Consider the following 22,949-nt stretch of genomic DNA (forward strand, 5'->3'; position numbering starts at 1 on the left):
AATATATCAAATATATATTGTATATAGAAACATATTTTATATAGAAATATTTTTAAATTTATGTATTTTAAAAAATATATTTTACATTTTTAAAAATTTTTATGAAGTTGGGGCAGTTGATTGGCTTAGTCACAGAACATGTGACTCTTGATCTTGGGACTGTGACTTTAAGCCCCACGTTGGGCATAGAGCTCAAAAAATTTTTGTGTGTGGGGCACCTGGGTGGCTGAGTCAGTTAAGTCTCTGACTCTTGATCTCAGCTCAGGTCTTCATCTCAGGGTTGTGAGTTCAAGCACTGCATTGGGCTCCACACTGGGCATGCAGCCTACTTAAAAAATATTTTTTAAAATATTTAAGGGGCACCTGGGTGGCTCAGTCAGTTAAGTGACCAACTTTAGTTCAGGTCATGATCTCATAGTTCATGAGTTCAAGCCCCGCGTCAGGCTCTGTGCTGACAGCTCGGGGCCTGGAGCCTGCTTTGCAGTCTGTGTCTCCCTCGTTCTCTGCCTCTCCCCGCGCACACTCTGTCTGTCTCTCTCTCAAAAAAAATGAATAAATGTTCAAAAAAATTTTTTTTTTAAATTTTTTTGTGTGAAGCCGACTATGTCTCTCCAGAGTTTCTGGGTTTTAGTTTGGGTTGAAAAAGGTCTCTGAAGCACGGGTTTGCATACTTTGTAGACGTCGTAGTATTTTGCTGTTTACCTTACCCCACCCCACCTGTCATTTGTTGTGCGATAGGAGAGCAGGACCCAGAGCGATGGCCGTGTGCCCCCGCCATTTTCAAATGAAGCCAGCTTCTTGCTCTGCGCTGAGACCCCCTTTGGGACCAGCCAGCTGCCCATGAGCCAGCCTCCAGTCCCACAGGTGGCTGCCCCGCTCCACGTCCAGGGTCACCACCGCCCTGTCCTGGCCGCAGACCGCTTTCTTGGGTTTTTGTGCCAACGCTCCTTTGCAGCAGCAACGGGCTGGTGCCAGGGCACCCCGGCTCCTCCTGAGTACAGGTGGCCGCCTCTGTCTGGCGCGTGCCTGGTCCACGTGGCCACGCGGCTGGTCCAGCCAGGGAACCCCAGCAGAAGTGGGGGCCTCGTCCCCCGAACGGCAGACAGAGGGGACCTGAGAGACCACGGGGCGTGGCGGCAATGCCTGGGCCACAGAACCGCAAACCTGCCGTGCGTACCCTGAGCTCGGCGTCAGGAGGGATACGCTTCTTGCTTCCAGGCGTCTGGATATCGGGACCTCTTTGCTGCTGCAGCCTAGCACACCCCGACCTGAGCAAATGCTCCCGGGACCAGGGGACCAAACCCCACCCAAAGCACGATGCAAACAGCAAGAGGGGGTGGCCCTGTCCCACGCCGTCCCCACCGGACGAGTTCCCTGGAGCTTCTTACTCGAAGTGCGGTCCCTGGAGCATGACACCGCCCACAAGCTCGGCCTCCCCAGGCCAGCGGGACGGGGGACCCCGGCCGCCGTCCCCTGGCACCTGCTTCACCCACTGTGCCGGGGACCCCTCCCTCGATCTGCAGCATTTGCACACCAGCTATTGGCTTCCAGCGCTGGGAGTTTAGACCCGTGTGCACTGACCCAGCTCCGCTCTCACTTCCCGACTCCTAGACAAGGGCCCTCCAGGTCAGCCCTCCACAAGCCCCCCACACACAGGGGCAGAGCTGGGGGCGTGGGGGAGGCCGGATGTGGCTGCCGCAGGCACCCGCCCTCCCTGCCACCTGCCTCCACCCTGCAGACTTGGGGTTCCACGAAGGTCCCCCAGGCAGGCCCTGCACTTGCATTCTGCCTGTCTGTCCGGCTCCTCCTCCAACGTTGCCACGATCTCCTTTCCGGCTCCCAAAACCACGGAAATTTCCAGATCTACCATTAGTGCCCCCTCCCCCATTCTCTTCACTCTCAGTGGACTTTTTTTCTGCAGAATTGTGTTTTCGTGTATCGCTATTGTCCTGAACCATTTCGGTAACGAGGCCTCAGTGGCGTTCAAGACGGTGGTTCCCAAACATCAGCCCACGATGCTGTGTAAGTGCCGAGAACGGAGGCCTCGAGCCGGGGCATCCACCACCCCCCCCGGACGGGATATTTGCCACAGCAGCCTGAGGAGACCAGCAGGCACGCTCCTCCAGCGTTCTTCACGGGGCCCAGAAGTACAGGCTGGGCCCCGGCCCTGAGTCACCTCCTCCTCCCCCCGGGGCCCCCGCCTTCCGGATGGGGCCATCTGCCAGGCCAGCACAGGGCCCGTGTTTGCTCGTGCTGCAGCTTTGAAGCGTCTGCAACACTTGTTGCTGATAAAGCAGAGCAGACCGTCCATAGAGGGATACGGGTCGTCATCTTCGCCTTGAAACAAGCTGTGTTCGCGATCAGCAGCTTTGCAGGGTTTCTGCTCTTGAGGGCGTTTGCTGTGGGGAGTTCCTCAGACTCCCCTTCACCGGAGCTCTTCAGGCCCACAAGCGGATGCTGGGCTCTGCTGGCGTCTCTTTTTTCAAGTCACTCCACGTGGTACTGAAATGATTTCGGTGGATCTACATCGCCCCTGGCCACTGGGCACACGGGCCGGGCCAGCGAGCCGCAGGACGAGCCGCGGGAGTTGCGGGAGCTCCAGGAGCCGGGGCAGCGACAGGGAGGCCGGGACGGGCGCCGGGGGAGGCAGCGCGGGGGTGGGGCCCCTGAGTGGGCCCGCACCGGGCGCCGCGGGCCCTGGGGGTGAGCTGAGTGTGGCTCAGCGGCCAGAGTCAGAGGCGGCAGAAATCCTGCGGCACGAGGCAGGGAGGACGGGACGGAACCCCTCAGCTTGCGGCACATCCCGGAGGCCCAGAAGCACAGCCCCGTGGAGACGGTGGGGACGGGGTGCCGTGGGGGTGCCTCTGCCAACGCCAGGAGGCGTTCCGCCCTGGCTGATAGCGCATGTTGCCGTCAACGTATGTAAACGCATGGCGGCAAGCTGAGGTCAGTAGGCCGAAAGATACACCCACGAAAATGAGCGTCAGAGATCTGTCTGTGGGTGGGAACAGCTCTGCCCCCACCGCGCTGACGGGGGTGTGGAGAACCGCCAATCTCCCCTGCTCACCACCCCCGGCCACGTTGGTGGTAGCTACGTCCACTGCCCTGGCCACAGCGGCCACAGCAGCCGGCTGAGGGACGGCGTGCAGCTCAGATCACTGGGGTTTTCGGTGTGGCCACAGAGGGAAAGGTGTCTGCCTCCGGTCCCAGGGTCAGGAGGAGCGGACGCCGGGTCCACACGTAGCCTCGTCCCCACCACGGCCCCAGTCAGGAAATGAAACCAGGAAGACCCGAGCAGAGACGGGAGAGAGACCCTCCTTTGCTCAGGACCGGTGGCCCTGAGCCCCATCCTCCCTGGACATCCCAGCTGTGTGAGCAAGTGAGTCCCCTGTTCGTCCCAGCTGCCCTGAGCTGGGATTTGCTCGCTAGGGTGGTTTATAACTCACACAGGGTTTGGAACCTGCCCTGGCCTGAGGCTTGCGCCCAGCACGAAAATCGGGGGAGGTGAAGGCAGGGGCGTTGTGGAGTCAGCAGCCCTCCGTGGGGACCTTGCCTTCACTGCTGTGGGACTGGACCCCCTAGCTGCTCAGGCTTCACCCGCAGGGTGGAACATTCCAGAATATCAGGAGGGGCATCAGCCCTGATGGCTTTGGCAGGTAGGGGCTGAGACTCAGAGGCTGCCCTCCACAGGACTGCCCACAGGACTTGGCCAGGACCAAACTAGCATAGAATGTGCTAGACTTCCCCAGTTCTCCGTCTCTGGGAAGGAGGTAGGCAGGGCCGTCCTTGGCATAGCGATGTCCGCCGAGGAACTGTCCTGGAGATTTCTCTGTCTGCTCCGCTTGTTACGGGCTCATCTACAGTCTCCTGCCCTTTGGCCTGGTTGGCAGATGGGTCTCCTGTTGCTGCGTGACAAATCAAATATATACAAAGATTTACAAAGGCGAGGGCCTCGTGCCTCTCTCCACGAACATCCACAGGACGTCCGCTGATTCTCCTGCCCGGGGCTGGGAACGGCACGGCAGGTAAAGTATGCCCGCTGAGGGCCACCCGCTGTGTGTGAGGTGCTTGCACTGTGGGCCACGTGCAAGCCGGGGCTCACTGACCACTGCTGCCTGGGATAGCCGAGCAGGACACAGAACGCCAAGGTGACAAAATCGGCCCCCGGGGGCACTTGGGGGCGGGGGAGGGAATGGTGAGGAACTCGCGTTCTCTTACGCACAGCTTTCAATATTTTCTTGAGTGTTTTGTAGCAAGAGTCACTTTTATAATCAGAGAGGTCAGGATCTCTTCCTACCTCTCCTCCAAAAGCTGAGTATTGCCGTTCTTTCTCACGTGTTCACCTGATTGACCAACACAGAGAAACACAGAGAGAGAGAGAGAGAGACAGAGAGAGAGACAAAAAGAGGGAGGGAGAAAGAGACAGATATTGACAGACAGAGAGAGAGAGGGACGGAGAGAGAAAACCTGTGAATTTACGAATCTTTGATGACTAGCGAGGCTGACAATTTCCACGGACGGTCCTTCGTTCCTGGCTTACATCGCCTTTCCCTTGGGGCATTTCTCCTTTTCTGATACACGTGTAAAGCCTACTTATATATTCAGGTTTTTAATCCTTCGCCCATCACTTATGCTGCAAATGTGTCTTTGTCTTTAAACTTTGTTCACTGCGACACCACGGGCACACGTCTTTGCAGGGACGAACCTGGTAATCCTTCCGTCTGTGATTTTTGCCTGTGCGGTCGGACTCAGAGAGTTCTTGCACCTAAAATGGTATGTAGACATTGCTTTCGTGCTGCGTGCATAGTTTCATGCTTGTTTTTGCCACTTAAGTATTTAAACCACCTCAGGTTCATTTTGATCTAGAACATGAGAAAAGAAGCTTTTTTCCCGCTAATGGTTGACTGATTGTAAATCACAGATGGGGGCCTACTTTGCTGCTGGTGGGAAATTCTCTGTGATGGTTTGAGAAAGATTAATAAAGTCAGGCATGTTTCTGTGTGATTCTGGACTTCCTTACTTGTTCCACTGATTCGTTGGCCCAAACAGCAGTAGCATGCTAATTATTAAAAATTTTACCGGGGCGCCTGGGTGGCGCAGTCGGTTAAGCGTCCGACTTCAGCCAGGTCACGATCTCGCCGTCCGCGAGTTCGAGCCCCGCGTCGGGCTCTGGGCTGATGGCTCGGAGCCTGGAGCCTGTTTCCGATTCTGTGTCTCCCTCTCTCTCTGCCCCTCCCCTGTTCATGCTCTGTCTCTCTCTGTCCCGAAAATAAATAAACGTTGAAAAAAAAAAAATTAAAAAAAAAAAAATTTTACCATATATGTTAAAAATTTGCTAGGAAGAGCCATCCTCATTGTTTTTCTTTTTTAGAATTTTCAAGCTATTTTTCTATATTCTTTCTGAATGAGCTTTAGGACTTTTTGTCAACTTACCCTAAATAAACTTTTATTTGAATTTTTTTAAATTTCCAAATGTACAAAACAATACTTAGGCTTTACGTCCAAGGAGAGAGCACGAATTTCCGTTTCAGTGAAAGAATAATGGCTGAGAATACAGACTTCTCAGCTACGTGGCCTGGGTTCAAATCCCAGCTCAGAAAGTTTTTTACTGTGTGACCTTCGGGGGGATAGGAGGCCTCTCTGGGCCTCAACATTTGTATACATGCAACATGGAAAGTATGAGTAGCGACTTGACAGGTTGGCTATGAAAAGTGACTGGTTTATACATGGCTTGTCTGTGGTTAGAATAATGCGTGGCACATTCTTAAAGGATGCTGACTTTTCTTACTTGTTACTTCCCCCACTAATATTTTGCAGTTCACTGCATGTTGGGTCCACATGAGAAAGTCGGGATTCAGTGAGTTTATGTGTAGAAAATATGGAACAGCTCGCATCCACGGTAAACACTCAGTTATACTCTTTAACACCAAATGGCAGAACCACCTCTTTCTATCCTGTCACCTTTCAGGAACATTCCACCTTCACTGTGGGAACGAAATCAAGGAGAAACACTCGTTTGGGACAATGGTCCACATTTTCTGTTCACTAAAAATCTGTTACGCACTTTCATGTAATTCAAGCCAGAGATCAAGTCTCCCCGAGAATATATAGTCCTGCTGGCGGGGGAGGGGGAGGAAGGCCTTTAGCTTTCTAGTTTTGTTTTAAATTTCATTCCCAAGCTAAGACTGCTTTATGAGTTTCAGCTGGAATGAGTTTTCCCACCTCGTCACGAATCCGAGTGAGAATATTGCCACAGACACACTCCGGACGGTCGAGGCCGGAGGTCTCACTACAGGAAAACCCAGCCGTGGTTCGCCAAAGTCAACGAACCGCAGGGCCGGATGCGTGATGCCGCGGTCCACCCTGACACAGAGACCGGCACACCTCCGTGTCCACGTCCCAGACGTTCCCCACCCCCGGCCCGTTTCCCACGCTTCCACGGGCCACATCTAAGGATGTGTTGGAAAACAGGTCAAGAGCGATAGCATCCAGCCACACACGCCTGGACCCCCCCTGAGACTTGAAGGAAGACTTTTTCCTCTCGTTCATTTCAAACAAAACAAAGACCAGAAATTCACCGGAGAAAATACCGGCTGTGGCGGGAGGGATCTAGATGGGCAGGGTCAGACTACACGGACGGTGATGATGCGGTGTTAGGGAGGGCGGTTGGCTGTGCAGACCGAGTCATACCTGCACGGAGCACTGAAGGATGAGGGAGAGGGTGCAAGCTGGCGAGCGGCAAGCAGGCTGTCTGGGGAGAACATTCCGGAAGGTGCCGCAGGCACAGTAATATGAAATCATAAAACACCCTAGCACATTCTAAGAGTTGTGAGTGCTTCGCAGTTGTTGGATTTACAGAATACAAGGGGGAAAGTCAGGCAGCAGAAGGTATAAATCACAGCTGGGCTCATGTACATGGGAAGGAATATGGATTCTTTTTTATTATTATTTTAAGTAGGCTCTACGACCAACATGGGGCTCGAACTCATGACCCTGAGGTTAAGAGTCGCGTGCTCTACCCATTGAACCAGCCAGCCCCGACTCTTTTCTGTAGACAACAGGCCTCTTTTGGGGGCCCGGGAACAAACCGCTGAGGATCTGGGCAAAACTATGGCCATTGTCCTCAAAACAGTGCTCACAGTACAAGTGCGCCCGTAGTTTCAGAGGGTCCGCGGGACCCCGGGAGCGAGGACACAGAGCCCTGACCAAGAAGCTCACAGACCACAGCTGGAATTCAAGCTGAAGTGAGGGGGTCAGAGACTGTGTCACGGGCGCTCTGGGCAGAAGGGAGAGCACAGCAGAACCATCTGGAAGCTGCGGGACACATCTCACACATGGTGGAGGGCCAGAGTCCGGCATGCGTCCCGAACCGGGACGTGTCCCTGCTGCTTTTTTTTTAATGTTTATTTATTTTTGAGAGACAGAAAAAGAGAGAGCGCACACGCACCCACAAGCAAGCGGGGGAGGGGCAGAGAGAGAGGGAGACACAGAATCCGAAGCTCCAGGCCTTGAGCTGTCAGCATAGAGCCCGACGTGGGGCTCAAACCCATGAGCTATGAGATCATGACCTGAGCTGAAGTCAGACGCCCAACCTGCTGAGCCACCCAGGGCCCCTGCCCCCATGTCCCTGCTTCTAACAGGTCATATGCCCCATCAATTTCTCAATTTCTTTTTTTTTTTTTTTTTATTTGAGAGAGAGCAAGCTTGAGCTGGGGAGAGGGAGACAGAGAGAATGCCAAGAAGGCTCCACACTCAGCATGGAGCCCAATGCGGGGCTCGATCTCATGACCCTGGGATCATGACCTGAGCTGAAATCGAGTCGGACACGCACCCGACTGAGCCACCCAGATGCCCCAAATTCTCAATTTCTTAACAGCTGCTCGGGAAAAAGACGTCCTCCACATCAAATGTACACTATTTTGTAATCTCGTATTTTTCAGCTGGTTGGGGCAGTGGAAACTCTGATGAACTTAAACCTGACAACAATGGTTCTCACCCAGGGAACCCCAGGCATCCCACAGGGAGACTTGACCTCCAGGCGTGGGTCAGGCACGGGGCAGGGACACCAGGGTTCTGGACTCGTGGGCACAGAGGGTCTTTCTGTGCACCTGCCCAAGACGTTGTCCCCAGCAGGGAACACGGAGCCAGGGGACTTGGGTCAAATCCCCAGGCCTGTGGTGGGCGGGCCCACCTGAACCACAGGTAGTGAGGAGCAGAGCCCAGGGGCAAGGGTCAGCACTGTTGTCAGAAAAGATAAAAAAATTTAAGAATGGAAAGAATGGTGCCAGTGAAAAACAACAGATTGGCGCAAACTCAGAAAATTCAGTCACTTACATTTTCTTCCTCATTATCGGGCCTTCCCTTGCTCACCAGATACTTACTGAGCACCTAGTACGTGCCAGGCCCTGAGAATGACGTCAGCGGAAAAAACACAGGCAGAAGCCTTGCCCCTCGAGGGCCTTGCGTTCCTGGAGGTCGGTCGGGCTCACGTTGCTTCAGGGTGACCTTCCTCTGAAGGTCCCGGTGCTTCAGTGTTGGCCGACCCTGCCTGGGGTTGCGAGCCGCCTTCCCATCTACACCAGCCCTTGGCCTCTTTGCCACCATGAGGACCGACAGTAGGGGCCTCCTGGGGGCTCAGTCGGTTGAGGCTCCCACTCTTGGTTCCAGCTCAGGTCATAATGTGACGGTTTGTGGGTTCCAGGCCCACTGGCAGTGCAGAGCTTGCTTGGGATCCTCTCTCTCCCTCTCTCTGTCCCTCCCCTGCTCGTGCTTGTGCGCCCTCTCTCTCAAAACAAACAAACAAACAACCGTTAAAAAGAAGGATGGACAGTATACTTGAAGTCACTGGAGAATACCCCGGCTTTCCCCACAGTTCCTGTTTCGATGCGGCCGAAGGCTCGTTCCGCTCGTCCCTGAATCTCCCCGGCAGGTGGTCACCTGCAGGTCCCCGCGAAGGGCATTTCCGTGTGCGGCGTGAGTCCGGGCAGAGTGCACCCGGGGGAATCCGGAGCACGGGAAGTGACTTTTCCTCCGCTTCAGGAACGTGGCCGTAGCTGCACCGTGACACGGACGCCCACATGTGACTTCAACAACGCAAATGGCAGAGCTCGGTTCCCGCAGCGACGTCGCCGTGCACCTGCCGGCTGGTCTCAGACTGCGAAAAATCGCGCGTCTTAGCAAAGGCAGGGCAGGATCCCGGCAGGTAGCCAGAGGCTGGGCTCAGGGCTGACCGTCAGGAATGCGTCACACGGGCCCCCCCCCCCCCCGGGCCCCCCCCCCCCCCGCCCTCCAGTCCCAATCGGGGCGGAGCCTTCCCGCGTTTCCAGGCTTCCCCAGCCACAGGGAGTGGGCGAGCGGCAGGCTCTGACCCCACCCCCCAGGCCCACCAGTGCCCCGCGATGCCACGCGCGCCAGAGGCAGGGCTGCGCCCCCGGCCACGCCCGCCTGCGGGGGCCCCCGAGCCCGGACCGGGGACACGGACCAGGCCCAGGCGGTGCAGGGGCAGGTTCCCCTGGGGAATGTGGAGCTCCCGATCGCTCGCCCGGGTCAGCGGCAGGGCAGTTTGGGGCCAGGAGGGAGACTGGTATGCCGGAACATTCCTCTGCAGGCTCCCATGACGGCCCTGTAGCGCTGGAGCAGATCCACAAATATTTGTCTGGTTGCATAGTTCAGGCATGTGAAAATCAGACCCGAGAAACACACCCTTTCTTCTCTTTCCAGAAACGCTGCCTGGGCTCTGACCCCTGGCGCTCCCGGCATCCACCCCGATTTTCCATCTGGTCTCCATTATCTCACTTCGGTGCCTTCACAGACTTTGCTGGAAATGAGAGCAGTCAGTGTTCCTCTGCCCGTCTTCGGTGCCGGCCGAGGCGTGCCTCCTGCCACAGGGAGGAGAGCCCCCGGGGGTCCGGTCCACACAGCCCTCGCTCGCCCCTGCCCTGAGCCACCCGGCCTCTGCTGCTCGCTGGAAAGGCTCTGGAATTCCTGATTCCACATCATCTGTGCGTGTCAGGCCCGGCACACTGTTCCAGCCAGCTGTCTCCAACCCCCCGGGGTCCCCTCCTGTCTGTGGCCGGGGCTCCCCTGACCCGTGGCTGCTGCTTCCTCGGGCCGCAGGCTCCAGAGGAAAGCAGACGAGCCGGGTCTGGACCTGCCGGGTGGTGAGAGCCAGCGGGACCCGGGGGGGAGGCCGTCTGCAGGGGGGAAGTGAGGCGGCACGGGGCTCCCGCACCCCCTGCATTATGTGGTCTCTTCTGTGTGGGCTGGAGGCTCTGCCCTGAGGTCCACGGGCAGAGTTCAGCCGCCCAAGAAGGTGGATGGGAACGACTGTGTCTCTATTTTCACTAACTTCTAGCTACAAGTCAGATTTCCTTCCTCTGAATGTGGGTAACACAGCACGGTGGCGGCAGTGCACCCGGGGGCCCCGTCGACAGCAGGAGCCTCGTCCCGGACACTGTTTAAGCTCATCGCTATGTAAAATCACGGCGCCTGTTAGGCCCGCCACTGGGGCTGACTGCCCGTGAATAAAGAGGCATCCGTACGGCGACATCGCAGATTTATTCTTTAGACTCTAACCATGCTTTTCAATCAAGTGGATTTTCTTTGTTCTCCTAAGTGTTCCCAGCGTTCTTCTGAGAGAGGTCCTGCAGCTGCCCCCACCCGTGCCCCCCTGTATCCCCAGGCCTGGCCATCCCGGCACCACCCCCTACTGTCACAGAGCCCCCCCCCCCCCCCCCCCGCACCCCGCACCCCGCAAGCCACTGCCTGTGAGGCCGGAGCACAGACGGCGTGGGAATTACAACGTCGACCCTGAGAGCCCGCACCTCGCCTCTTCGGTGGGTTTCCCCAGGACTCGCCCCATCCTGCCCCGCCCAGCCCCCCACCCCCCACTTCCCCGCCCTCCCGAATACCCCAGCTGTGCTCCAGTTTCTGTCTCCGGGTCGGCTTCGGAGGGGACGCAGACTGTGTGTGGCCGCTGCTGCAGGCCACGGAGGGGTTTCAGGTCCCGAGTGAGTCAAGGGCCCCAAGCGAGAGGCCCCCCATCCCCAGTCTTTAGGCTGAAATCTTAGCCTTTCTCCAGGGGCTCCAAAGTGGTATTTGGGCAGCCAGGGTAGGGACGACGTCAGCTCAGATTCGTAGGTTCTCCAGAAGGACCTTTAAGACTTATCATCTTTTCAGGGGCGCCTGGGGGGCTCAGTGGGTTGAGCGTCCAACTTCGACTCAGCTCATGATCTCACGGTCCGTGGGTTCGAGCCCCACGTCGGGCTCTGTGCTGACAGCTCGGAACCTGGAGCCTGCTTCGGAGTCTGTGTCTCCCCCTCTCTGTCCCTCCCCCGTTCATGCTCTCTCTCTCTCAAAAATAAATTAACGTTAAAAAAAAATTAAAGACTTCTCTTTTCAGTGATCATCTCTGGAAAAGGGCTATCATGCGTGTATTTTGAATCACTTACGACCCACCTCTGGTTACCCGGTACTGTGAGGAGAGTCGGGGCCACATTCGCACGTGTATTTACCACTGAGGTGCCACGGAGCAGGGACGTTTGGACTATCACGAGGACAGAGACAGGTAGGCGGCGCACAGCACGAACACCTCCTGCACCCATAATGTGACAGCTGGTTTGGGGACGTTCAGGGAAGTGAATAACCACACGTGGCCACTGCCGGCTGGTGTGCGGGCTGCAAATACAGCCACCGGCGCCCTGGGGACCCAGCCGCTCTGGAGTCCTGGCTGAGGTGGGACAAACATGTCTCCCCGGAGAACAATTCTAACGTTGTTAATTCAAAGTTTCCTCTTTTCAGGGGTGCCTGGGAGGGCTCAGTCTGTTGAGCATCCAACTTCGGCCCAGGTCATGATCCCGCGGTTCCTGGGTCCGAGCCCCTCGTCAGGCTCTGTGATGACAGCTTGGAGCCTGGAGCCTGCTTCGGAATCTGTGTATGTCTCTCTCTCTGCCCCTCCCCTGCTCATGCTCTGTCTGTCTCTGTCTCAAAATAAACATCAAAAAAATTGTAAGTTTCCACTTTTCATTTTGTGTCCATTCAGTCACACGTTGGGCGGGACCTCCTCAAGGACAGTGAGCATGGGGTGACCCACCAGATACGTACACCCCGCGCTCATTACTACTGCCGTGTGACCAAGCACTGGACTCTTGGGGCTCAGAACCCCCTCTTTCATCCTTGACTCTGTGGGTGGGGATTCGGGAAAGGCTCTGAGGAGCGGCCACGTGGGGGCCGGAGCCTGAGTCCACATCCACAGCGGTGCGCTCACGAGGCCGACAGGGATGCCCCCAGGTCACCTCTCCAGCATGGCGGGCTCTGTGAGGTCAGGCTTCCCCGGAGACCCAGCCGCTGTGACCCTGCATCACCAGCCTGCCGGACTCGGGGGTGGGGAGTAGGTCTCACCTCTTTGTGGGAAGAGTGTCCCAGAACGTGGGGCGCATGGTTGAAAAGCCACAGCATTGAATATTATACTAAACGTGTTTGCAGTGAGCATGGAGACCCTTGAAGGCCATCCTGACTCGCCCTAACTTGGAAAGCAGGGACTGGAGGTTGGGAACGCCGCGGTGTCCCTAGAGCCAGATCCGCTAGAGAGCGGCTGAGCTGAGGACCCGTGTGCTGACCAATTCCAGAAAAGCCTTCTGTGGATCCTCGCGAACGAAGAAGTGGATGGAGCAGAAAGCGGCTGTGTGGGAACAGACTTCAGGCGGAAACGGCGAGAGGAAACCACACCCTCAGGCATCTACCGACAACTCCACGGTTCGTTAAATACTTTCACTCGGTTTGTCTCGTTGGGTTACGTTTCGTACATGACTAAATGCATCACCAGAAATATGAGCCAAGCATCAAGATGCGTATGGAGACTTCTGGATAGCATCCCCTGCTAATACGTAAGAAAGAGAGAGGGAGGAAAATTAATCAGGAGAAGAAGAAAGAAAGAAAGACAAGAAAGAAAGAAAGAAAGAGAGAAAGGGAGGAAGGGAGGAAGGGAGGGAGGAAGGGAGAAAGGGAGGAAGGAGGAAGAAAGGAGAAGGAAGGAGGAAGGAAGGAAGGAGGAAGGAAGGAAGGAGGAAGGAAGGAAGGAAGGAAGGAAGGAAGGAAGGAGGAAGGAGGAAGGAAGGAGGAAGGAGGAAGGAGGAAGGAAGGAAGGAGGAAGGAAGGAAGGAGGAAGGAAGGAAGGAGGAAGGAAGGAGGGAGGAAGGAGGGAGGAAGGAAGGAGGAAGGAAGGAGGAAGGAAGGAAGGAGGGAGGAAGGAAGGAAGGAGAAGGGAGGAGGAAGGGAGGAGGAAGGGAGGAGGAAGGGAGGAAGGAAGGAGGGAGGAGGGAGGGAGGAGGGAGGGAGGAAGGAGGGAGGAAGGAAGGAGGAAGGAAGGAGGAAGGAAGGAGGAAGGAAGGAAGGAGGGAAGGAGGGAAGGAGAGAAGGAAGGAAGAAGGAAGGAAGGAGGAAGGAAGGAGGAAGGAAGGAAGGAGGAAGGAGGGAAGGAAGGAAGGAGGAAGGAAGGAAGGAGAAGCGGAGGAAGGAGGAAGGGAGGAAGGAAGGAAGGAGGAAGGAAGGAAGGAAGGAAGGAAGGAAGGAAGAAGGAAGGGAGGAGGAAGGGAGGAGGAAGGGAGGAAGGAGGAAGGAAGGAAGGAGGAAGGAAGGAAGGAGGAAGGAAGGAAGGAGGGAGGGAAGGAAGGAAGGAGGAAGGAAGGAAAGGGAGTCTGGGTGGGGATGGGGTGGGGAGAACGTGGATTCCGGAATCCCAGCACTCTGGCCGGGGACTGCAGCAAGGAGGACAGCCCTGGCCTGGAGGACCAGAGGCTGGGGCTGGAGCTTCAGAGGAGGGGAGGGGTTCTAGAGCAGCAGCCTGTGCGGGGGGAGGGGAGGGGGCAACCTGGGGCAGAGCGGGTGGGATGACCCGGCACACGGTCGTGATCACGCACTCAGCTCAGCTGGATACCATGAGTGTGAAAGCAACACTCTTCCTACAGACCCAGAAAAATGACCTCACCTGTGGTCACTGTCATATTGCCTGTCACTCTGTGCCTAGAACATAATATGGCCTGGAAACTTCCGTATGGACAGTTGACCACGGTCATTAGACCCCTCATGTAGAATTTGTTGGTAGGCTCCTGGTTATTAATAATTCACTTATTTTTAAATTTACATCCAAGTTAGTTTGCACATAGTGCAACAATGATTTCAGGAGTAGATTCCTTAATGCCCCTTACCCATTTAGCATATCACCCCTCCAGTAACCCTCTGTTTGTTCTCCATGTTTAAGTCTCTTATGTTTTTGTCCCCCTCCCTGTTTTTATATTATTTTTGCTTCCCTTCCCTTACGTTCATCTTTTTTGTATCTTGAAGTCCTCATATGAGTGAAGTCATATGGTTTTTGTCATTCTCTGACTAATTTCACTTAGCATAATACCCTCCAGTTCCGTCCACGTAGTTGCAAATGGCAAGATTTCATTCTTTTTGATTGCCGAGTAATACTCCATTGTATAGATATACCACATCTTCTTTATCCATTCATCCATCGATGGACATTTGGGCTCTTCCCATACTTTGGCTCTTGTCGATAGTGCTGCCATAAACATGGGGGTTCACGTGTCCCTTCGAAACAGCACACCTGTATCCCGTGGATAAATGCCCAGTAGTGCAATTGCTGGGTCGTAGGGTAGTTCTATTTTTAATTTTTGAGGAACCTCCATACCGTTTTCCAGAGTGGCTGCACCAGTTTGCATTCCCACCAGCAGTGCAGAAGAGATCCTCTCTCTCCGCATGGTAGGCTCCCGATGTTATGCTACGAAGTGTGCTGTGCCATTGGTTCAAATCGATTAGGCGGGGAGGCAAAGTCAGTGATGAAATAGGCCTGGAATAGGAGAGGGAGTCTGCTTCAAGAAAGGCGGAGAAGAGTTTATAATGAAACTCGTCAGTCTTAAAGGATGCAGCATTTGTTCTTTTCTATTTTGGGCTCAACCGAACAAGCGTCTGTTGACAAACTATTTTACGTGAGGAGGTAGGGACAACCCTGGAGGAACACACAGTGTCGTGGAGATGATGAGGATACCATGGGATCATTTCACCAGTGGAGATGTGAAGTCAGTGTTGGGGGAACACGGCAGCAGCCAGGACAGGGGAAGGCTTCCTACATCCTCGGGAAAAAGTAGGAAGGTGTATCAGTCAGCTCGGGCTACATAACAAAACCCCACAGCCTAAGTGGGTTAACCAACTGAAATTATTCCCTCATTTCTGGAGTCTAGAATTTCCTGATCCGGCACGGGCAGGGCTGGTTTCCTCTGAGGCCTCTGTCCTTGGTGTACCGAGCTGTCTCCTCACCATGTCCTCACGTGGTCATCCCTCTGTGCTTGTCTGTGTCCTGATCTCCTCTTCTTAGAAGGACACCAGGAAGATTGGACCAGGGCCCACCCTAGTGACTTCAGTTTACTTTAATCACTTCATTAAAGGCCCTGTCTCCAAACACAGGAGCATTCTGAGGTGCTGGCAGTTAGGACTCCAACATAGGAGTTTTGGGGGACACAGCTCAGCCCATCACAGAAGGTACCCAGGGAGAGTGACAGTAAAGTGAAACACTGGCAGTGCTGGTCGTTGCGTGTACCCAGACTGAGAGAGGACCCCAAGTCCAGGCTAGATCCCCAGCTTTGCAGAGTCAGAAGTATACATGTTGCACATGTAAATAAATTCTAGGGGTTTTTTTCTCTCCAGTTATCTGTTTTGCCACTTTAATTTGCATGCCGTGATCACAGAACCTAAGAGGGTAGAAGAAAGACGAGGGTGAAGGTAATGTTCCAGATCTTGATCTGGGTGGCAGTCACATGGACATGTATACACAGGCAGACATTCACTGAGCTCTGTGTTTCAGATTTGGGCACTTCGTTGTACGGAGGTGATGTGAGTTTAAAATACGTCAGGCTGATCCTTTCCACCATGACCGTACCATAATCGCCAGTAAGCTCACGGTCTGTGAGGGGACCTCTGCTCCCCACTGCGGGTGTGTGGGAGTCCATGGCCATTTGCCTCACGGTGGCCTTTGCAGGCTTACTATTTTGCGGGAAAAGGAAACGAAGCACAAAGTGGCACCTTGCGCGAGGTCAGGAGGATTATTTGCATTCAAGATGAATTTCATCCCGCTCCGAGTCTGGATTCTCTTTGCTGTGCCTTCCAGCCCCTCCTGGGTTAAGGGAGATGCTGCCAGCTTGCCCATCTCAAATTACTGTCACTTGAGTGTGACGCTTGATCTGCAAGTGCTCCTGACTGAGAGTCCCCGACAAACAGTCAAGTTTGCTCGGAGCAGCGTGGGTTCCTCGTCCGTGGGGGTGCGAGGCCTCCTGCCAGCTAGAACTCCACACGGGGCCTGTGGGTGCCTCTGAAGCTTGTACAGGAGCCATCGAGGGGCGACCTAAGGCTCCAGAGTCTGTAAGCTCCTAGAGAATTAGGAAGGCACCGGCCCACACCTCCGTCTCGCTGGGCAGGCGGGAACGCAAGCCCGTGGCGGGGGCTTTCCCCACGGTCACTGGGCCAGCTGGCAGCGGTGGGGTGCTCCAGCACTTTCCATAGGGACGTGGCTGGGAAACGGTGCCTTTCCAGAGAGGGGCTGGCACTGGGGGGTGGGGGGGGCGGGGTGGCAGGGGGGTGGGGGGAGGGGGAGTGGAGGGGGGAGGGGGGCAGCCTGCTGGCCTGCAGCCGGGTCTCCCCAGCCCAACATCCCGAGCACCAGACAGCGGTGTGATTCCTGCTTCCGTGCCCGGGACCCCAGGCGTCCGTGTGCGTGTAAGTGGTCGCCGCGTAATGGTGACAGAGCACAGGGATGAGACGTCGCGGTTGGATTTTGTTTGCCTGAAGCGTCCGTGTCACCCAGTGGGGGCGCGGTTGGTCGTGTAGGAGAAGATGCCGTGTACACGTTACCCTCTGTGCGCACGCCTGGACGCCTCGGGTCACCTACTTCTGTCCCCGAATTTGCCAGAATCACCTTCTCCCCTCTGCCGTGGCAACACAAACCACTCCGATTGGAAGATGGGCTTTCGGCAGCCGACGCGAGCTAGCTTGCTCCCCAGAGGCCCCTGCATCACTCCACGGCCTTTGGAACCCGCTCTCTGGCTGGGGTTCGGGAAACGCTGGCCTTCTTAGTGCTGATTCTGCACTTCCTGCCAAAAGTGAGCTCTAGGCTCTGGGCCGCCACTGAAACCCGAGCCCGCGGGAGTCGGCTTCCTTTCCCGGGGAGACGGGGAGACGGTGAGGTCATCGCACGCGGCTAGCGGAGCAGAAACCCAGCCTCCCACAAACCGAGACCAGACATGTGCCTCACGAGAAAACATTTTGGAAGCCAGGTTTTAATCAACAGCATTAAACGAATCACGGATTTTTAAAGACCGGTGAATTCCAACGGCAGCCTGTCTGGATACGTTTTAAAACTGAAGACGTACGTCTTGCTTGAGAGATGAGAAAACCCTAAAACACCAGCATGAACGACGCAGCGAACGCAAGTAAAAGTAACAGGAAAAGGTAAAAGTTTGTAAAAGTAAATTAAACACTTCACGTTTGTCTTTGACAGATTGTTTTACAACAAACACATGCACAACTGCTCCGCCTTCTGCACGGGGCTGGGGGGGGGGGGTGCGTCTCAGACCCCAGAACAGTGTGTGGGCTGGTGCCACTTCCCCGCCCGCCATGTGACCCCGGACCCCAACCCTAGGCGACTGGGCAGCACTCCTGCAGCCTGGGGACAGCAGATCCCCCTGTCAGAGAGGACAGCGCCATCATCCCAAGGCTGCAGAGTCGGGGCGAGGGTCCCATGACACTGTGATGCCCCCAACTCCCTGGTCCTTGTAAGACAGATGTGGAGTTTGGGCATCTATAGGGTGGTCCCAACAACCCTCATGTTGCCAAACACAGACCCTCACTGACACATTGCTTGTTGTGTGTGTTTTATTTGTCTTTAATTTTTAGACAAGATTCTATTTTTAATCTTTACTTTTTAATCTTTTCATCTATTTTGAATCTATTTTAATCTTTAATAGACAAGATTCTATTTGTCTTTAATTTTTTTTAATGTTAATTTTTAAGAGAGACAGAGAGAGACGGAGCGTGAGCAGGGGAGGGGCAGAGAGAGAGGGAGACACAGAATCCGAAGCGGGTTCCAGGCTCCGAGCTGTCAGCACGGAGCCCGACGCGGGGCTCGAACTCACAGACTGTGAGATCATGACCTGAGCCAAAGTCGGACGCTCGACCGACTGAGCCACCCAGGTGCCCCTCACTTGTTCCTTCTCCAAGATGAAATTGGAATTGTTTTGCCGTTTGCCCAGAAGACTCTCCCAGGGACATGACACGGAGACCGCAGGGTCTGAGTATGTGGCCGTGGCGCTGGGCTCTGTGGCCCCAGGCAGCTCTCCCTGCTCCTGTTTTCCCCCTCCGGTGTGGAGATGCCAGGGTCCCCAAGGAGGGTCTGTGGGCAAGACCTTCCCTAATTACTTGGCCACCGGCCTCCAGCGGGGGTGTCCTGGCCCTGCTCCCGTGGCCTCTGACCCTCCGCGTCAAGCACAGCACGGGCCTGGGCTTCAGCCGGCATGGCAGGACACCAGCGTCCCCTTCCCCCAACACCAGCCACCCCCACTGCCCAGCTGGAGCCCCCCGCTGCCCGCCACAGTCCTGGGCTCCCAGCCCTGCGGTCCAGCCGTCAGTGGCCCCAGACCCGACTGAGAAGCACTGTGGCCAAGTACTGCGCTTGCCTCGGTCACCGCGCTGAAGCCCACGGGCCCTGTTTCCTGTGTTTGTCGCTGCGCCACAGACATGATGGTGGACACCAGCCCTTGTTTAATTATGCGCACGGGGTCCGCGGGTCCGCCGTTCGGACAGGAAGCCCGAGGAGGTCTGGGGCCTCAGCTACGAGGACTCAGAGGCTGGAGGCCAGATTGGAGGCTTCCCCGCTGGTGCTGGGAGTGGGCGGCCTGTCTACAGGGCTCGGGCTCCTCGCAGGCGGCAGCTGGGCCACGAGAGCGAGCGAGCACGCCAGGAGACTCGGGAGAACTCCGCGTGGGCTTTTCTGGATGCCGGGAGCCAACCCATCCAGCCTTCCTGGTGGCACAGCCCGGGTGGTTGGAGGAAGGGCAATGCACAGCGACCCTCCAAATGGGAAGCTACTGGTATCCCTCCTCTTACTCATCATGGCCATCCCCATGGCCCAATGGGCACTGATGATTCAAAAGAAACCCATGGGGGCAAACTCGGGGATATATTCTGGGGATGAGGGAAAAACCCTGAGAATCCGAAGATGGATAATGAAACCTTATATCCAGCCGGTGCCACCCCTGCCTGCCCGTCCCCTACCTAAAGGAAGGATAGCCCCATATATCTCTCAGCCAGGGAGGGGGGCAAATGGGTTCGAAAGCCCCACTCCGGCAACAAAGCAATGTCTCTATGGCTACGAGTTGCTCCAACCCCTCGGCCCACTTGGCCCCCAGGAGGCATTCCAGATGGTAACTGGACCTGGCGGGTTAAGGTACAGAATGGTTCATTAGTTCCCAGGTATACATGGTCTCTCTGGGAGCGCATAAGGCGTGGGTTCCCAGGGCCCTCTTGGCTCCCTCCCGGCACCCCAGACCAAAGCGAATACTTTTGTTCCTTGTACCGCAAACGGTTCAAAGGAACAATCAAGAAGTCAGGTCCCTGTAAACGTTCCACTTGAGGTGTTGAGAGCTAGATGACCTCCCATGAAAATAGCAAAGCAAATGCTTTATAGACTATAAATAAACGTAGATACATAATGAAAGAAGTATGCAGAAATCAATCAATAAGCAAAAGGGAGGAGGAAACGTTACAAAGAAATAACCGTGAGGTTCCTTAATGGGTGATCACACCAAGGAACGTTTTTAGCATCAGGTAAAGCCGAGAAACACAGATGACCACGCTCCAAGGAAACTGCTAACAAACATAATGCCACGTTTGCCACAATAAAGCGGCCAGTCGAACACACTGCTGTCGTGTCCATTTGTTATTTTCGCCGACGCCGTTCATCCTTCGGGAGCCCCTGGACCTCGGCCTCTGGCCTCACCTCCAAGTCGGCCAGCATCGTGGCTCCTACGTTCTGCTGGTTATGACAGGTCCCTGGGGCTTCCCGGATTCACGGGGTGGGATCAGATGCCACCCTGCCCGGGTCCCAACGTGGCTGCCTGCAGGGGAGCCGGTGGGCTAAAGATATTACTGTGAGCCCGTCTTCGGAAAATTCCATCTGCCAGAATCCCGTCTCAGAATCATGTTTTTAAAGAGAAAATAAAGTGCTTGGAATTGCAAAGGAAACCAATTATACTGGAATACAATTTTCAAACACAATTTGTGGAATAGTAAAATACGTGCCCTAACGCATCGGAAATAGGGTCTAGCCATGGGTCCCACTGCCACTAATAGCCAGTTTCGAGGATAGTTTGATAAATCTACCACGACCACAATGCGCACAGACCTGTGACTTTCTGTTGTCATGAAGTCACAGATCCAGCAAAGCCCAGCGCCCACGGCTCCGGAGCCAGAAGCCGGCCCAACGTATCTAACAACCGGTCCAGGAAGCCAATCATTTCTGTAATAATTGGACCCAATGGCCAGGACTTGATCAGTAACTGACAGCTTCCCTAATTTTTGTCTCAATTGCAACTTAGGACCAACCAGAGGAAGCTGAAGATATTCCCCTGTCCAGTCGCACGGGACGCCCCTTTCCAGCTGGCCGCCCCAGCATCCCACGTCCACTGCCTCCCCGGAGCCCACCTGGATTTTCCCTTGGGCCACTCGGAAGCTCCCCCAGTCCTCCGGGGCTCTCCCAAGTGCGAGTGACGGTGGCCGAGTCTGAATAAATCGCTTTGCTTATTCTCGTTTCATTTCCGCAACAGATAAACATCCTACGGTGCCCGGGAACGTCCTCTACTTGGGTGTTACTCGTCTGGGAGCAGTCTTCCCAAGAGCTGCATCCTGTGCTGTGCTGGGCCGGACCCTGTGCCCCCCACACAAACTTATATGTTGAAGCTTTAACCGCCAGGACCTCAGCATGTGACTGTGTTTGCAGATAAGGTCTTCAGAGAAGGAATTAAGTTAAAGTTGACTTTTATGGTGGGCCCCAATCCATTATGACTGGTGTTCTTATAAGAAGAGAGGATTAGGACACAGACACTCACAGACACGCACAGGGATGACTACATGAGGACACGGGAAGACGGTATCTACACGGCAGGAGAGTGGCCTCAGGGGAAGCCGGCCCTGCCCACACCTGCATCCTGGACTTGTAGCCTCCAGGTCTGAGAATCAGTTGTGCTGTGTGTACCACTCATCTGTGGTGTGTGTTACACAGCCCAAGCTGACAAACACATGTGTCCTGGTTAACGGTGGCTGTTTGAACCCGCCTGTCTCTTGGTTATTCTCCGACGGTTCATCTGAGGCCCATCCCGCAGGGTCTAGTTCTGCCTGCCCTACGATCTCCAAGCATCTCACACTTGCCCCACAAGAAGGAAACCCTGCAGGGGAGAGGCCACACTGTAGGATGAGTGTGTACATTCAGCGGATGCCCGGGTGACCTCTCTGTGAGATGGCAGAGACCAGAGGATCCTGCGCATCACTGGCTTGCCCTACCCGGCCCCACGACGCTCCGGGCTTATCCCAAGCCCTTACCAGGCAGGCATTGGCCTGCAGGGCCCCTTATCCTCCGAGGGGAGGTCTTTGACACAAGTGCTAGGCCTCAGCACGTGTACTTGGTTTGACCTAATGACATGATGTGCGCGTGAGGACCTTCTTCATTTCACGCCTTTCTGGCACAAATCCTCTTTGGTATGTGGGGTTGTTCTCTCACCGCACAGGACTTTGATTTACTCGTCTTGGAGGCAGAAATTAGCTGATCTGTGGAAGGCAGCCCTCAGGACGCCAGCACGGATTCCTGCCCTCTGTATTCACACCATTGTGCAATTCCCTCCACTCTGTGGGACCAGACCCGGAGACTCGTGCTCCTAAGGCACACACAGGCACAGGTGACAGTGCCGTCTGTCTTAGGTTCCAAAGAGGCTCTGGCTTCCCTCGTGGGCGCCCTCCTTCCTCTTTCCCTCCCACTCTGCAGATAGCTGGTGGCCGTGTTTGAGAGCCATGCCCTTTGGAGAGGCCAGCACGGAGCTCTCCACCAGCGGGCACCTGAGTCTGACGGCCGCCTGAGTGAGCGCAAAGCAGACCCTGTCCCGTCTGAGCCCTGAGATTACCCCGACCCCAGCCAGCGCCCTGACTGCAGTCGAGCAGAGGACCCCACCGAGCCACACCCCGCTCCTGACCCACAGAGACTGTGACACAGCAAACGCGTTGAGCCACCAAATTTGGGGCTTGTTTATTACGGGGCAATGGTATTATGACAGTCTTAACTAAAATCGACCTACAGTTTTGGAGTTTGGGGAACTGCCTTCTTTAACTTCTGGTTCATACATTATCCATCACTGATGGGTGAGGGAGGTTTTAACTTTTCTGTGTTGAAATGATTTATTCCTTTAAGCTTTCAAATTAGCAGTTGCAAAATCATTCAAGAAAGGAAGCTTCTGTTTTTAAAAGAACTCCATTAACTATTTCAATTTTTATTTTTTAATATTTATTTATTTTGAGGGGTAGGGTGCAGAGAGAGAGAAGGAGACAGAGAATCCTAGGCAGGCTCTGCACTGTCAGCACAGAGTCTGACACGGGGCTCGATCCCATGAACCACGAGATCATGACCTGAGCCCAAATCAAAAGTCAGACGCTTAACCAACTGAGACACCCAGGCGCTCCATTTCAACTTTTAAATTGTTCTTTGTATATTCAGATTTTTCTAAGTCAAGTTTTTCTAGAAAATTATTCATTTTATTATGATTTTTCAAATTTATTAGCATGGATGTACACGTAATATTCTCTTCTTAATCTGATTTTATAACTCCTTCAACATTTCTAATTTTGATGACTTCAGTTCT

The 22,949-nt window shown here is 54.9% G+C and overlaps 1 long non-coding RNA gene across 1 annotated transcript; it reads left to right on the forward strand.

The window, feature by feature from the left end:
• Positions 1 to 9,852: 9,852 nt before the first annotated feature.
• Positions 9,853 to 11,560, forward strand: LOC115499991. The gene is made up of 3 exons (XR_003964332.1): positions 9,853 to 10,160; positions 10,616 to 10,835; positions 11,402 to 11,560. It is a non-coding gene; the product is annotated as an uncharacterized LOC115499991 (long non-coding RNA).
• Positions 11,561 to 22,949: the final 11,389 nt, after the last annotated feature.

Source organism: Lynx canadensis, chromosome D4, assembly GCF_007474595.2.
Source record: "Lynx canadensis isolate LIC74 chromosome D4, mLynCan4.pri.v2, whole genome shotgun sequence".
NCBI lineage: Eukaryota > Metazoa > Chordata > Mammalia > Carnivora > Felidae > Lynx > Lynx canadensis.